The sequence below is a fragment of the Eublepharis macularius genome, chromosome 1 (assembly GCF_028583425.1).
Source record: "Eublepharis macularius isolate TG4126 chromosome 1, MPM_Emac_v1.0, whole genome shotgun sequence".
NCBI classification, from domain to species: Eukaryota; Metazoa; Chordata; class Lepidosauria; order Squamata; family Eublepharidae; genus Eublepharis; species Eublepharis macularius.
This window is the reverse complement of record NC_072790.1, coordinates 96,893,697-96,906,414: the sequence shown is the minus strand read 5'-3', so window position 1 is coordinate 96,906,414 and position 12,718 is coordinate 96,893,697. Positions and strand designations below refer to the sequence as shown.

At 41.5% G+C, this 12,718-nt stretch overlaps 1 protein-coding gene across 1 annotated transcript in view; it reads right to left on the bottom strand.

Annotated features, from left to right (window-relative positions):
* Positions 1-12,718, bottom strand: part of SOBP (sine oculis binding protein homolog) — a 255,682-nt gene that overhangs the window by 173,292 nt on the left and 69,672 nt on the right. The gene's annotated exons all lie outside the window — the stretch shown is intronic.

The following is a 12,718-nucleotide window of genomic DNA, read 5'->3' as shown; positions in this document are numbered from 1 at the left end:
GGAGGCTTCACTGTATCCTGAGGAGGTTCTTTTGCATATGGATAGGTATTTGATGTGCTAATCTTCTCTGCAGGGCTATTGTCGGGGATAGAATGTTTTGTTAGCCTGGTGTTTTTCAGAACTGTCAAAGACAGTAGAGACCCCCTCACCTCTGCAGGAGTATACCGTATACCCTGCAGCTGTGGACAAGTTTACATTGGGACCACAAAGCGTAGCATCCAGACAAGAATAAAAGAACATGAAAGACACTGCAGACTTGGACAACCTGAAAAATCAGCAGTGGCTGAACATAGCCTAACTCAAACAGGGCACAGTATCTTATTCCAGGACACCAAAATACTGGACAACACTTCCAACTACTTGGTCAGACTGCACAGGGAAGCCATTGAAATTCACAAGCATAAGCAAAACTTCAACAGGAAAGAAGAAACCTTAAGAATGAACAGAGCATGGTTTCCAGTTCTGAAAAGAACTGCAGAGAAGATTAGCACATCAAGTACCAATCCATATGCAAAAGAACCTCCTCAGGATACAGTGAAGCCTCCCGCCATTAGCATTCCACACCCTGGGAAACTCTCACAGGATGACTCAGCTCAACCCCACCCCTCCTGAGTAGATACAAATGACCTACATCTTTCCCACACTGTGACACTGAGAGATCTCTGTCTTTTGGTGCTACACCTCTGAAGATGCCAGCCACAGCTGCTGGCGAAACGTCAGGAACTACAATGCCAAGACCACGGCAATACAGCCCGGAAAACCCACAACAACCATCTATGTTATTATTATCCCTACAACAAAAAACCCTGTGAGGTGGGTGAGGCTGAGTGAGTTCCAGAGAGCTGTGACTAGCCCAAGGTCACCCAGCTGGCTTCAAGTGAAGGAGTGGGGAATCAAACCCGGCTCTCCCCCGCTCTTAACCACTACACCAAACTGACTCTCAGTATTGAGTATAATGGGAAAGGCATTCGATTATTGTTAAAGATAGGGTTGCCACATCCCTTGAGTCCTCCAGCGGGGGACTGGCATTCACCCTCCGTGCCCTTCGGTGTCTCTTCTCCAGGAAGTGATGTTATCACGCGGGTCAAAAGCGGTCCAGCGTGCGCTCCCGCGCTCGCCAAATGGATGAATCATCACCACCCCTGCCGGCCCGATTCAGCCTGAAACGGGCCCATTGCGGGGCATGTGAGTGCTCCGTGGTGGGGCCTGGGACGTGCTGCACCGCCCAGGGGTGCAGCGTGCTACCAGGGGGGGGCAGGGGCGCACCTCCCCCACTGACCAGGTAATTGGGGTCAAGGGGAAGGAGGTGGGAACAACCCTGCCCCACGTGGGGGGTTGGCAGCCCTCATTAACGATGATGAACTACTTCTGAACATATTAAACTAACGTAATTCTTCCAGTGTTCTTTTCTTCTAGCAGTTACATTTACTTGCAAATGTTGCTTTAAATATCTTTCAATTATTTTTGAATATATTTTTTGCAAATGATATTAAAATATATTAGGTACAAAATAACTTTCTAAAAATATCATCTTCTTGACATTCTAATTTATATCATTAATATTCAGAGTTCTAATGAACCATTAATGTATGACAGTAAGCTATATGGAAAAAAATACCACCCACTGATATTGTCTATGACGCTTTCATATCCAATGTGAGGTAAATGAAGCAATTGTGAGCATGAAATTTTAGAACTAGTATAAAAGAAACAATGGTCCATTAAAAAAACCAACAACACTAGATACTTTCATGGTCATTTTTTGTGTTTCCTCCCAAAGTCCTTCTTGCTTCATATGCTAGCATCCTATCTGTACTACTGAACTCGTTTCAACAAAAGCATCCACTGTTTTAAAAAAGCAAGCAATGGAAAACATTTTTTTAAATTACCTTTAAAAAATAACTGTGGGTTGTATCCATTGTAAAATTGCATGGCAAAGCAGATTTGCCTCTGCCTTCCCTTCGCTCAGCAGCCTGTTGCTTCTGCGGTATATATGTATGTATGTATGTATGTATGTATGTATGTATGTATGTATGTATGTATGTATGCAGGGATCATTTGGAGGGGGAACGCACCGGAACACCATTCCAGTAGTTCCCCCAACAGTCAGGTTGCCCAGCCCACCTGACTTTGAAAAATTTGGGGCTGTTTAGGCCTAGATTGGGGCCAAACTGGCCCGGATCGGGGCAGAAATGGCCTGAATCGGGTCAGTGCCAGGTGGGAGAATGCTCATCTGCCCAGCACTGACCTGATCCTGGCCATTTAGGCCCCAATCCGGGCCAAAACGGGCCCAAAATGGTCATTTGGGACACATTTCGGCCTGGATCGTGGCTGAAACAGCCTGGATCAGGGCCGAAATCATCCGGATCAGGTTGGAGCCAGGCAGGGGAAGTGTCGCCTGCCTGGCACCAACTCAGTCCCAGCGGTTTCAGCCCCGATCCGGGCCAAAACAGGCCAAAACAGCCATTTTGGGCCATTTTGGGCCCATTTCAGCCCAAATCAGGGCCCCAAACCATCAGGATCGGGTTGGTGCTGGGGGTGGGGGGAGGCCTCCCCTGCCTGGCACTGACCCGGTCCATGCTGTTTTGGCCCCAATTCCAGCCCATACTGGCCCAAAATGGCCATTTTGGGCCCATTTTGGCCAGGATTGAGGCCGAAACCATCCAGATCTGATCAATGCCAGGAGGGAGAAGCCTCCCCCATCCAGCACCAACCCAGTCTAGGCTGTTTTCCTTTTTTGGCCATTTTCAGCCCGTTTCGGCCAGAATTGTGGCCGAAACCATCTGGATCAGGTGGGGGAAGCCTTCTCCGCCCGGCACTGACCTGGTTCTAGCCGTTTAGGCCCTGAAACAGGCCAAAACGGGACAAAAATGCCCCCTTTTGGCCGTTTTTGGCCCGTTTCAGCCTGGATCGGGAAAAACAATCCTGATCGGGTCGGTGCCTGTGGGGGAAGCCTCCCTCACCTGGCACTGACCTAGTTCCAGCCATTTCAGCCCCAATCCAGGCCCAAAATGGCCATTTTTGGCCTTTTGGTCGCCTTTTCCACTGGGATCGGGCTGGCACGGCTGGGATCAGATCAGTGCTGGGTGGGGTAACCCACCCCTGCATAGCACTGACTTGGTCCGGGCTGTTTCAGCCCTGATCCAGGCCCATTTTTGGCCATTTGGGGCCCGTTTCAGCCGGGATCAGGGCCAAAACCACCAGGATTGGGTCGGTGCCTGGTGGGGAACCCTCCTTTGCCTAGCACTGTTCCGATCTGGGCCATTTTGGGCCTGATCCAGGCAAAAATGTGCCCAAAGTATCCATTTTGGGCCCCTTTCGGCCTGGATTGCGGCCAAAATGGCCCTGATCGGGCTACTCCCATGTGGGGGAACACTCCTGCCTCCAGCAGCAGCTGAATCCCAGACATTTTGGCCTGGTCAAGGGGTATGGCATATGCTAATGAGTTATGCTAATAAGTTCCTGCAGCTCTTTTTCTACGAAATGACCCCTGTATGCATGTAATAGAACAGTCTGCTCCTCCCCTAATATCTATGTGATTTAGTTTGGTTTTTAGTAGTAGAGGGTGCAAGCAGTTTTCTTTCTCCGATGTAATTATCTCCATTTTCTCTTATCTAAATTACTTTGGCCTAAACAAAATAGTGAGCATCCTAGAGTGTTGCTAGGTAGATGTGAAAATGGAGATTAGAATGGTTTACATTTTTTACTTTGCAACCATAATAAATTTGGTATTTCTTGTAGCTTTGCTTTTGACAGACTCCTGCAGTTTTGCTATTAGATTCCACTTCGAATTTTTCTTTGTTTTTTCGTCCATAGTTTCCCTGTATTCTGCAATTCATTGGCTACAGGTGAACCATGAAAAAAACTATACAAAAGAAAATGTTTTCAAATATGCAAAGGATCTGATCTATACTCAACAAAAGATTCTGCTGACTCCAGTAGGAGATGGATGTGGGCCAAGTAAGGAAGAACTGCATAGAGCACATTTCTAAAATCCTGTTTCTTTAGTTTCTGCTATCATAGGTGTTACTTGTCACCATAGTAGGTAAGAAATTTTCTCCAAGAAGTGTGATTACAGTTGACAGTCTCCCTTTAAATCTATGAATTTCTCAACTTAGCCATGGCATATTTACCCTCCCCTTTTTACTTTTTCTTTGCTCAGAGGTATGCAAACCATCTGTGCCTCTAATATGGTGTTCTTAAATAGTCTCTAGTGTGATTCAATATTTCATTTTATCATTTGTGTTTTTGTAACATTTCCTTCCTGTTAACCCTTTTGTTTGCTGTTTTTGAAGCTTACTATTCCACCTTTCATTAACTTTCAGTAAATCTTTGGGTGTCAATTCCCATTGTATAAAATCTGCAGGATCCTAAACTTGAAAGGCACTCTTGTAAAATCCTGCAGTTTGATGCTATCATCACACCTCCTCATGGGAACAAGGCCACTTGGTACTTATTCACCAGAGATTTCATCAAAAGTGCTGCTCTGTTGTATAAACCAAAGATTTTAAAACAACTGGAGCCTCCAGACTTTTTAAAAAATAATCCATCAGAAAATTACAGAATTAAATGTAGTTTAAAATGTATTAAAAGTACATAATTTTCATCCAGCTTGACAATTTTCAGCATATGTCTATATTAAAGTGGTTGTGGCTTATTTGTTTTTATAGACAGCAATCCAAACAGTGAACTTATCTGGTGACAAACACCACTTCACTAATGAGGAATTGGAATTTTTTTGCAACACTAAATAGCGTTTGAGGTTACAATAACATATAAAACAATATTGGATTTACAGCATATCTCAATTTTGAAATAACATTGTGCTGGTACTAAAAGGGAAAACTTCCTTATACTTCCCTCTTACATGCCCTTCTTGAAAAATTACAGCTACCAATGCTCCCTTAAGATTTCTGTGGTTTGATTGGAGCGAGGCTTCATTTCAGTGAACTAGGTATATTGTACAAATCTCTTAATTTGAACTAAGCTTCCTCTGGGAAAAAAATCTAATTTTAGTTTCTGCATAAAGAAACACATGCAGACACACAAATATATGTTAAAGGAAATATCACCTGTTAAAAACAGCTCACCTGACCTCCTATATTTGCTGTAAGAATAAAAGTTAAAAATTTTGTTTAAAAATAAATTAAAATTTCAGTTCAGCATGCTCTCTTCAGTTGTTTCCTGTACCCAGGGCTTTTTTTCTGGGAAAAGAGGTGATGGAACTCAGTTGTGGAACTCAGGACCGCACAATGACATCACTTTGGGTCAGCTGGAACAAAGGGGGTTGTTTTTAAAAGTTTAAATAGCACTTGGTAAAAAACGGTCACATGGCCAGTGGCCCCGCCCCCTGATCTCCAGACAGGGGGGAATTTAGATTGCCCTCCGCACCGCTCCAGCGGTGCAGAGGGCAATCTAAACTCCCCTTTGTCTGGAGATCAGGGGGTGGGGCCACCGGCCATGTGACCATTTTCAAGAGGTGCTGGAACTCCATTCCACCATGTTCCTGCTGAAAAAAAGCCCTGCCTGAACCCTAATATTATGCATGTATCTCAATGAACTTATATTTATGTATGTGCCATCAAGTTGCAACTAACTTACGGCAACTCAAGGCAAGTGAGAAACTGAGGTGGTTTGCCACTTCAGTCCTCTGCAGAGTCTTCCTTGATGGTCCCCCATCCAAGTACTGACTCAGTTTAGCTTCTAAGATCTGATGAGATCAGGCTATACCACTACATATCCCCTCAATGAACATAGCTGAAGCTACAAATAGGGAATTTGGGATCAGGATGGTGACCTTAAGAAGGTCTGTAGTTCTCCATCAGAAGTTGCTACTTTTTAAAGAGTGAAGGCTACGTAATATTATATAGTACTATCTATAATGGCAGCATTTGAAAGACAGTATGAAAACGTTACTGTAAATATTACGTTTTTCAAAAAGGTTGTCAATGTCCAAATGATTTTGCCTCATGAACACATGACTAACCAACAACATATGACTAACCAATATGGAATGGAAAAGATTACTAAACCACAAAAAGTCAACACATCAGCACACCACTAGAAAGACAGGTGTTGAACTGTTTCTTAAAGATAAACAAATTGTGACTGATGGAAAAGACCAAGGAAAGATACAAACATAGGCCTTCCCAGAAAACACTTTCTCTGTGTCTCTAGAGGTACCTGCAATCAGTAGGACTTATTTATTTAATTTACTTCATTTATACCCTGCCTTTTTTCACAATAGGTTCCCAAAGCATCATCTCCATTTTATTCTCACAACAATACTACGAGGGAGGTTAGGCTGAGAAGACTTGACTGGCCCAAGGTCACCCAGTGAGCTTCCATGGCAAAATGGGGATTCGAACCCGGGTATGCCAGATCTGACACCTGAACAGCTATACCTTACTGGCTCATGGGCACCCAGGAGTGTATCCTATTGAACTCAGTGAAACTTATGAGTAAAAATTAATAGGATGAGCTTGCAGGCCTATCAGTCTAACTGATATCTTTTTAAAAATCTGTCAAATAAGATGATTATTTGGCTATAGTCCTAAAAATAATTTTCATTGAACATAATGGGGCCTTCTCTGTAGACCTGCTCAGAAGGTCTTTGCTTATTACATAACTAGAATTGTCCCTGGAAAAAAAGTGCAGTTAACAAAAGATGTTGGTGCTCAAGTATAATTTGCATTCCCATAGACAATCTTCTTTTAAATAATAATCTGGCAGCTACAGCTGGTGCGATCCAGCATTTTCAGAGTGCTCACAGAGCTTCATGCATGCTGGTCTTTCCTATTCTCTAAGGAAAATCATACGGAATGTGTGGAGGTTTCCTTCAGAGAAGAGAATGGGATCTTACACATTCTTACATATCTTGTCAGGATAGCATGTAGTGAGGCTCATCTACAATGACCTCAGTGATGATGCCTTCCCCATGCTCTAACAAAGCATAAAGTAATACAACTTTACACATAATTATTTTTAAAAGTTACTTTAAAAACTAAGCTGACTAATCTGCTGTTTTCTGATAGGCTTTATTTTTCTGCAGGATGATATAACATCCTGTCTTACTAATGTGATTTAACTTGGTAACTTTACATTAAGTTGGAATAAAATCAGAGATAAGATTTATTTTGGTGCTGCGCTATATTACTGACTATAGGTTGGATGTGTTTAAAACAACCACCACCAATTCAGGCCCAGTGGATGTTGGTGGCAGGCCCATATCTTCAAGTAGGTATCTTATCAGTCATATCTAAAACAAGGAGCAAGTTATCACCAGAAGTATCAAGAGACTCATGGGTAGGAATTCTGAAACTTGCTCCACTTTACTACCTTTCCTTCTGTAGCCCCTCTGTAGTAGCTTTTCTTTCAGACAGGCTCATTTGCTGCATAAGAGCCCAATTGGAAGTAAAAGGACTTTATGAGCTTTACTGTATAAATAAGAATAGTGAACAGGGGAATAGTTCAGTCCACTCCAATGAAGTACGCTTTTAGTGCTTTATAATGTTCAAATCCACAGCTTTATAAACTGTTAGGACAGACTCACATTTGAAGATGTGACTCTGCCACCATCATAAAAGAATTCAGATATACTGATTCTTTTGATCCGTTAATTTGAATCACATGAGTGACTGCTTGAAAAAGATCACCCTATTCTAAAGCCATAATTAGTATGTTCATCTATATACAGTTAACAATGCCAGAATGTAAAATGACTAATGTAGTACAACCGGATGGTTGTAATTAAAAGTGAACATGTCTTTTAATTGGATAGAATACCTGCTAATCACCTAGACAACTGGAATTTGATTCAGATTTATAATATACAGTGGCAGCAGATGGACAAGAAACTGTCCACAGAGTGTGCATGTTCTGTTAAACATTTTGGTGTGCCAGCTACTATTAAGTCCATGTTGGTGGTATCAGTTAGTCCACAAAATACTATATTGTTTTCAATTTATTACTACTAAGGAAACATGGCATTAGTTTTAAAAAATTATGTCTTTAGTTTTTTTAAATTTTGTAATAAACAAGAAATCAACAGATATACTTTACAAAGTGTAGTTGTATAGCTGACTGTGGTGGACAGTTTCAAATGCTGGGATTGCTGAGCAGTAAAGAGGGGAGGATGATTGACATGCACCCCCTTTTGTGGCTAGCCAGAAATGGCAGTTGGTGATAGAATGTTGAGATGACAGTTGGTGTTACCAGAGGGAGGGGTTGAGAGTTGGAGTAAACTGACAAGTGAGGGAGTCTGGCTTCTGACCAGAGAGGGTCAGCCAGAGAGTCCTCTGTGTGAGGAAGGAAAGGGAAGGTGCACCCTTTAAGGAAAAATCATTACGTTCATGAAGCACTTGTAGTCCTTGGACTAAAGTGTGAAAGACGACACTAACTTCTGTTTAGACACAAGAGATCTGAGAATTGTAGTGGGCCAAGGAAGTGGGTAGAAAGGAGTCTCCCCTTCGGCCACAGGAACAGAGTTATAGCTGGGGCATAACTATAACGCCTGCCCAGTATCTTGAAAGGGTTTGACTCAGTGGAGTACCCTAAGGTGTGCAGGAAAGGGGAAGTTGTGTGTTTGTGTGTGTGCGTGCGCGTGAGTGAGTGAGAGAGAGAGAGAGAGAGAGAGAGAGAGAGAGAGAGAGAGAGAGAGAGAGAGGCGTTCCTAACTTGAAGGAGTGCCAACCTCAGAAAGAGCTTACTGTAACAACTTTTAAGTCTGATAACACCAATATCTCTCATACAAGCCAGCAACTTAAGAACCATAACAAGTGTTTTGTGCCTCACACCAGTGAAGTGTTCAGTTCATAAACCTCTAAGTTACTTCAGTTTTAAACACTTGCCTACATGTCTTCTTATTTTACCTACTTGTAAATAAACCTGTTTCATTTTGAGTCTCCACAAGCCTTGTGTGCCAGTTTCTGTTTAAGGGAAGCCCAAACCCCTGATCTTCCCCCTACTTGGACTTGGCTGGGTATCCATACCACTTATATATTCCAGAAGGGTGGGACAAGAAAGAAAGTTGAAGCTAAATCTCAACCACAGTACTAAAGGCTTCCCAGCCCAGTATTCAGCTTCATAGGCTTAGAGAGAAGTTTTACTTCAGGGTAAAGGAAGGCCAGCCTAAGCTTGAGTAAGTTGAGGGTTTATGACACTGACAGATGCTGCATTATGTAGCCATGTATGCTAGGTAGTTTTCACAACACAGCAGTGACTCTCCAAGGCTGTTCAGGTTGGGGAAATTGTGTCAGGGGGAAGCCACAACCCCTTCTCCATGTACACTAAGGTTGCAATGTGAATCAGGGCCACATGCATAGGAAGCAAAAACTCCCATTGCATACCTGATACAAAATCCTTGTGGCAGCCACAAGGATGGTGTATCACTTGAACTGGACCTAAAAAGAACCCCACCTAAGTTAATCGTGCTAACCATAGTTAAATTGGCTGTCTCAGAGAAACCACCTGATAAAGAAAATGTCAGCCCACTTTGAAATAAAGCCTAAAGAGTATTGCATGAGTTATACTCAGATTTGCCAATAATAATGGTTTTTTAATTTCTGATATTTCTTTCATTTATAATAGCAAGGATATTCTCCATATTTAAAAATATTCTTTATTGAATCTTATTAATATTCAACATCAATACTTATCAATAAAAATACAAATTTGCATTGTAATCTAAGGAACATGCAGCTTGGCTCATCTGAATGGGGCCTTCTGCAGGTGCCACATTGCACATGGGCAAAATCAACAGCTGTCTATAGATGTGCATTCTCTTTGGTGGCCCCGTCCTTATGGAACACCTACCTGAAAAGGTCAGGAAAGTTCCCACTCACCTGGTTTTCCACAAACCACAGAAAACTGAAGTATTCAAGAAGGTTTTTTACTCAAATAGGAGGGCTGTACTGGAATGAAATGACCTCAAAGAGATGCATCAGTAAAAGGATAGGAATATTTACTACTGTTGCCCTAAGTATGCTAGATTTTCAGCTTTACTACTGTTGCCCTAAGGATGATCCTACTGGGTAGTTCCTATGTTGTTTAATATGTCAGTCTTAGAATTGTTTATGCTCTTTTCAGCATTTCTTCAGTTCTATATGGGATTCCGGCTGGTTTTAAGTCTCTAGAAATCTACATTTCTAGACCTGATTACATTGTTTATTGAAATGTGTTTGAAATTGACTGTACAGATTCACACTGTAATCTGCCTTGAGTCTCAGTGAGAAAGGTGTACTATAAACAAATAAATAAATAAATAATATGGCCATTTTGTGTAAGATGCCGTAAATTGCTTCATGTTACCTTGTCATTGCTAGTGCTCTAAGTTGCTGGGGTAAAATGAAACACACAAACACTCCTATCTGAATGAAGAGCCAACTGATACATGGTAACCTCTGACATAAAATTCAAGAATCTCACTGAAAAAGTTTATATTTTATTTTTGATGGTTAATATTTGCAAATATATAGGATTACTGAGCAACTGATTCTGTTTCATTGCTATTTCACATATTATGAAAAGCCAAGCTCACATTTGACAACAAGCCTCTAATAACCTCCTTTCCCAGTTCTCAGTATTCCACGTACTGCCTTAATGTGATTTTGACTGTTGTTACCCGCTCTGAGCCTACGTGTGGGAAGAGCGGGTTATAAATTTAACTAACTAACTAACTAAAATATCCCCAGCAATGGGAGAATGAATACTTTGGGTTCCATCCCACAGTCTAAGAACTACTGATTTAGATCATTGCAGACTGTCATTTTTTCCTTCTGCAAGCCTTGACAAGAACCTTTCTGTTTCATTATCATAAATGAGATACACAGTCACTTTCAGATAATGCGGTTAGACCCACTGTAGATCCGCATTCCTATGTGAAGCAAGCCAGTATCTTTTAGATCACACCACAACCAAATTTGTAAAGGCAATTCACTGCTAAGTGAGCTGACCTCCTGTACTGCTGTGACCTTTACCAATCCCTCATTAAAACAAAATTCTGTTCCATGCTTTGCATATTTGTATGTTGCAAAAACTTGTTTTTAAAACAAAATTCAAATGAGAATCAGACCTAAATCTTGAGCTTTTGAGCTTCGTAAAGTTCATTAACCTAAATGTATTGTATCTACAACTGTCCAATCTTTCACAATGGATAATCATTCCTGCAAGGTAGAATGGTGATTAATAAAAGTTTTAAATAAATAAATTTGCAAATCAAATTTTGCAGATTCCAGGAGAAGGGTATGTTGGTTTAACAAAGATATCAAGTACGTGTGTGTGTGAGAGAGAGAGAGAGTGTGACTACACATTAAGCATGGATAGGTAGGAGACCTTTTGTTACCGATTTTCAGTATTGGTTCTGTAGGGCAGTATGCTAGGGGCTACACATAGAAGTGTTGTTTTGTGCTTCTGAAGGAGTTCTGTTCCACAGTCACCTTGAAGAAGAACTGAATTTGGGTTTCCACACCATGATCAACATCTCACAATTCTCTGCAGATATGCAACAGCAGTGTTCTAGGTATACTTGAATGCAACAGAATTAAACTGTTTTCTCCCGTTCATTGACAATATTGCAATTGAGCCTTTAATGAATGTTGTTCTGATTCTGTTCTCTTCCCTTTCCTGCCCTCCTCCTGGCAGCAGGTCAAGCTGACAGCATTATTTGCCCTTCGTACATGTTCATTGCCTGCCATTGCCTCATCCCTTGCCACAGACACCAAACAGCAGACTTTACTCAGTGGTATAGGAGTAATGAACAGACAGATGCTGCAAACTTTTCAATGCCTGTCTCCTTTTCTACTCTCAGCTGAATGCATCTCCATGGACCTGGCACTAGCCATGCACCCTGCTGTAGGTCCCAGCCTGATCCATACTGTTCAGACCACCAATTAAGATTCTCTTCTTAGGCCCTGCTTTCTGTGCTCCAACATGCAGAGAAGATTAATAGACACTGGGCATTTTCTGTGGTGCCACCTCACCTTGAGGCTTGTTGGGCACCTATTTCAAGTGTGCTATCCTCTTCATAATGTTATTTCCTCTTTTAAAAAATCCATAGTTTTATTTCACTTTAGCCTCTTTAACTAATCTTGACAATTCTCTGTCTTTACACACAGACCTCAGTATATGCTTATTATTCCTGTGACAATGTACTCTAATTAGAAAATGAAGTCTCAAGAGTTCCATTATATTGTTATCTGTTTCACAGGTAGTTTATTTTTCAATTGTCACTGAAAGCAAAACAGATTATATCATGTCATATAATCTGATGCATCATCATCATCTTCATCATCATATATTACTTTACAAGATGCCATTTTGTTTGAACACATTAAAGTTGTTTGTTAATCAAAGGTCCTGAACAACTTCCCGGAGAAAGTAACAGGATGGATGGAGGGTCAATAAATTGAAGCTCAGTGTAAGACCTGAGGTGTTGCTGGTCAATGATAAAGCTGCTGGAAGACTGAAGAATCAAAGTGTTGGTGAGAGCTGGAGTACTTAAAGGACCACCTCCACCCATAATATCCAGCCTACCACTGAAGAACCTCTTCTCAGTCCCTGTTTCCTATGCCCCAATCTGCAGAAGCGTTGAATAAATAGTAGGCATTTTCAGTGCTGGCACCTCACTTTGAGGCTTGCCTTGCACCTGTCTTATAGTCACCAGGCCAAAATATTTCTCTTGACCCAAGTTTATTTGCTAAAGGTTTTATCTTTTTAAGCT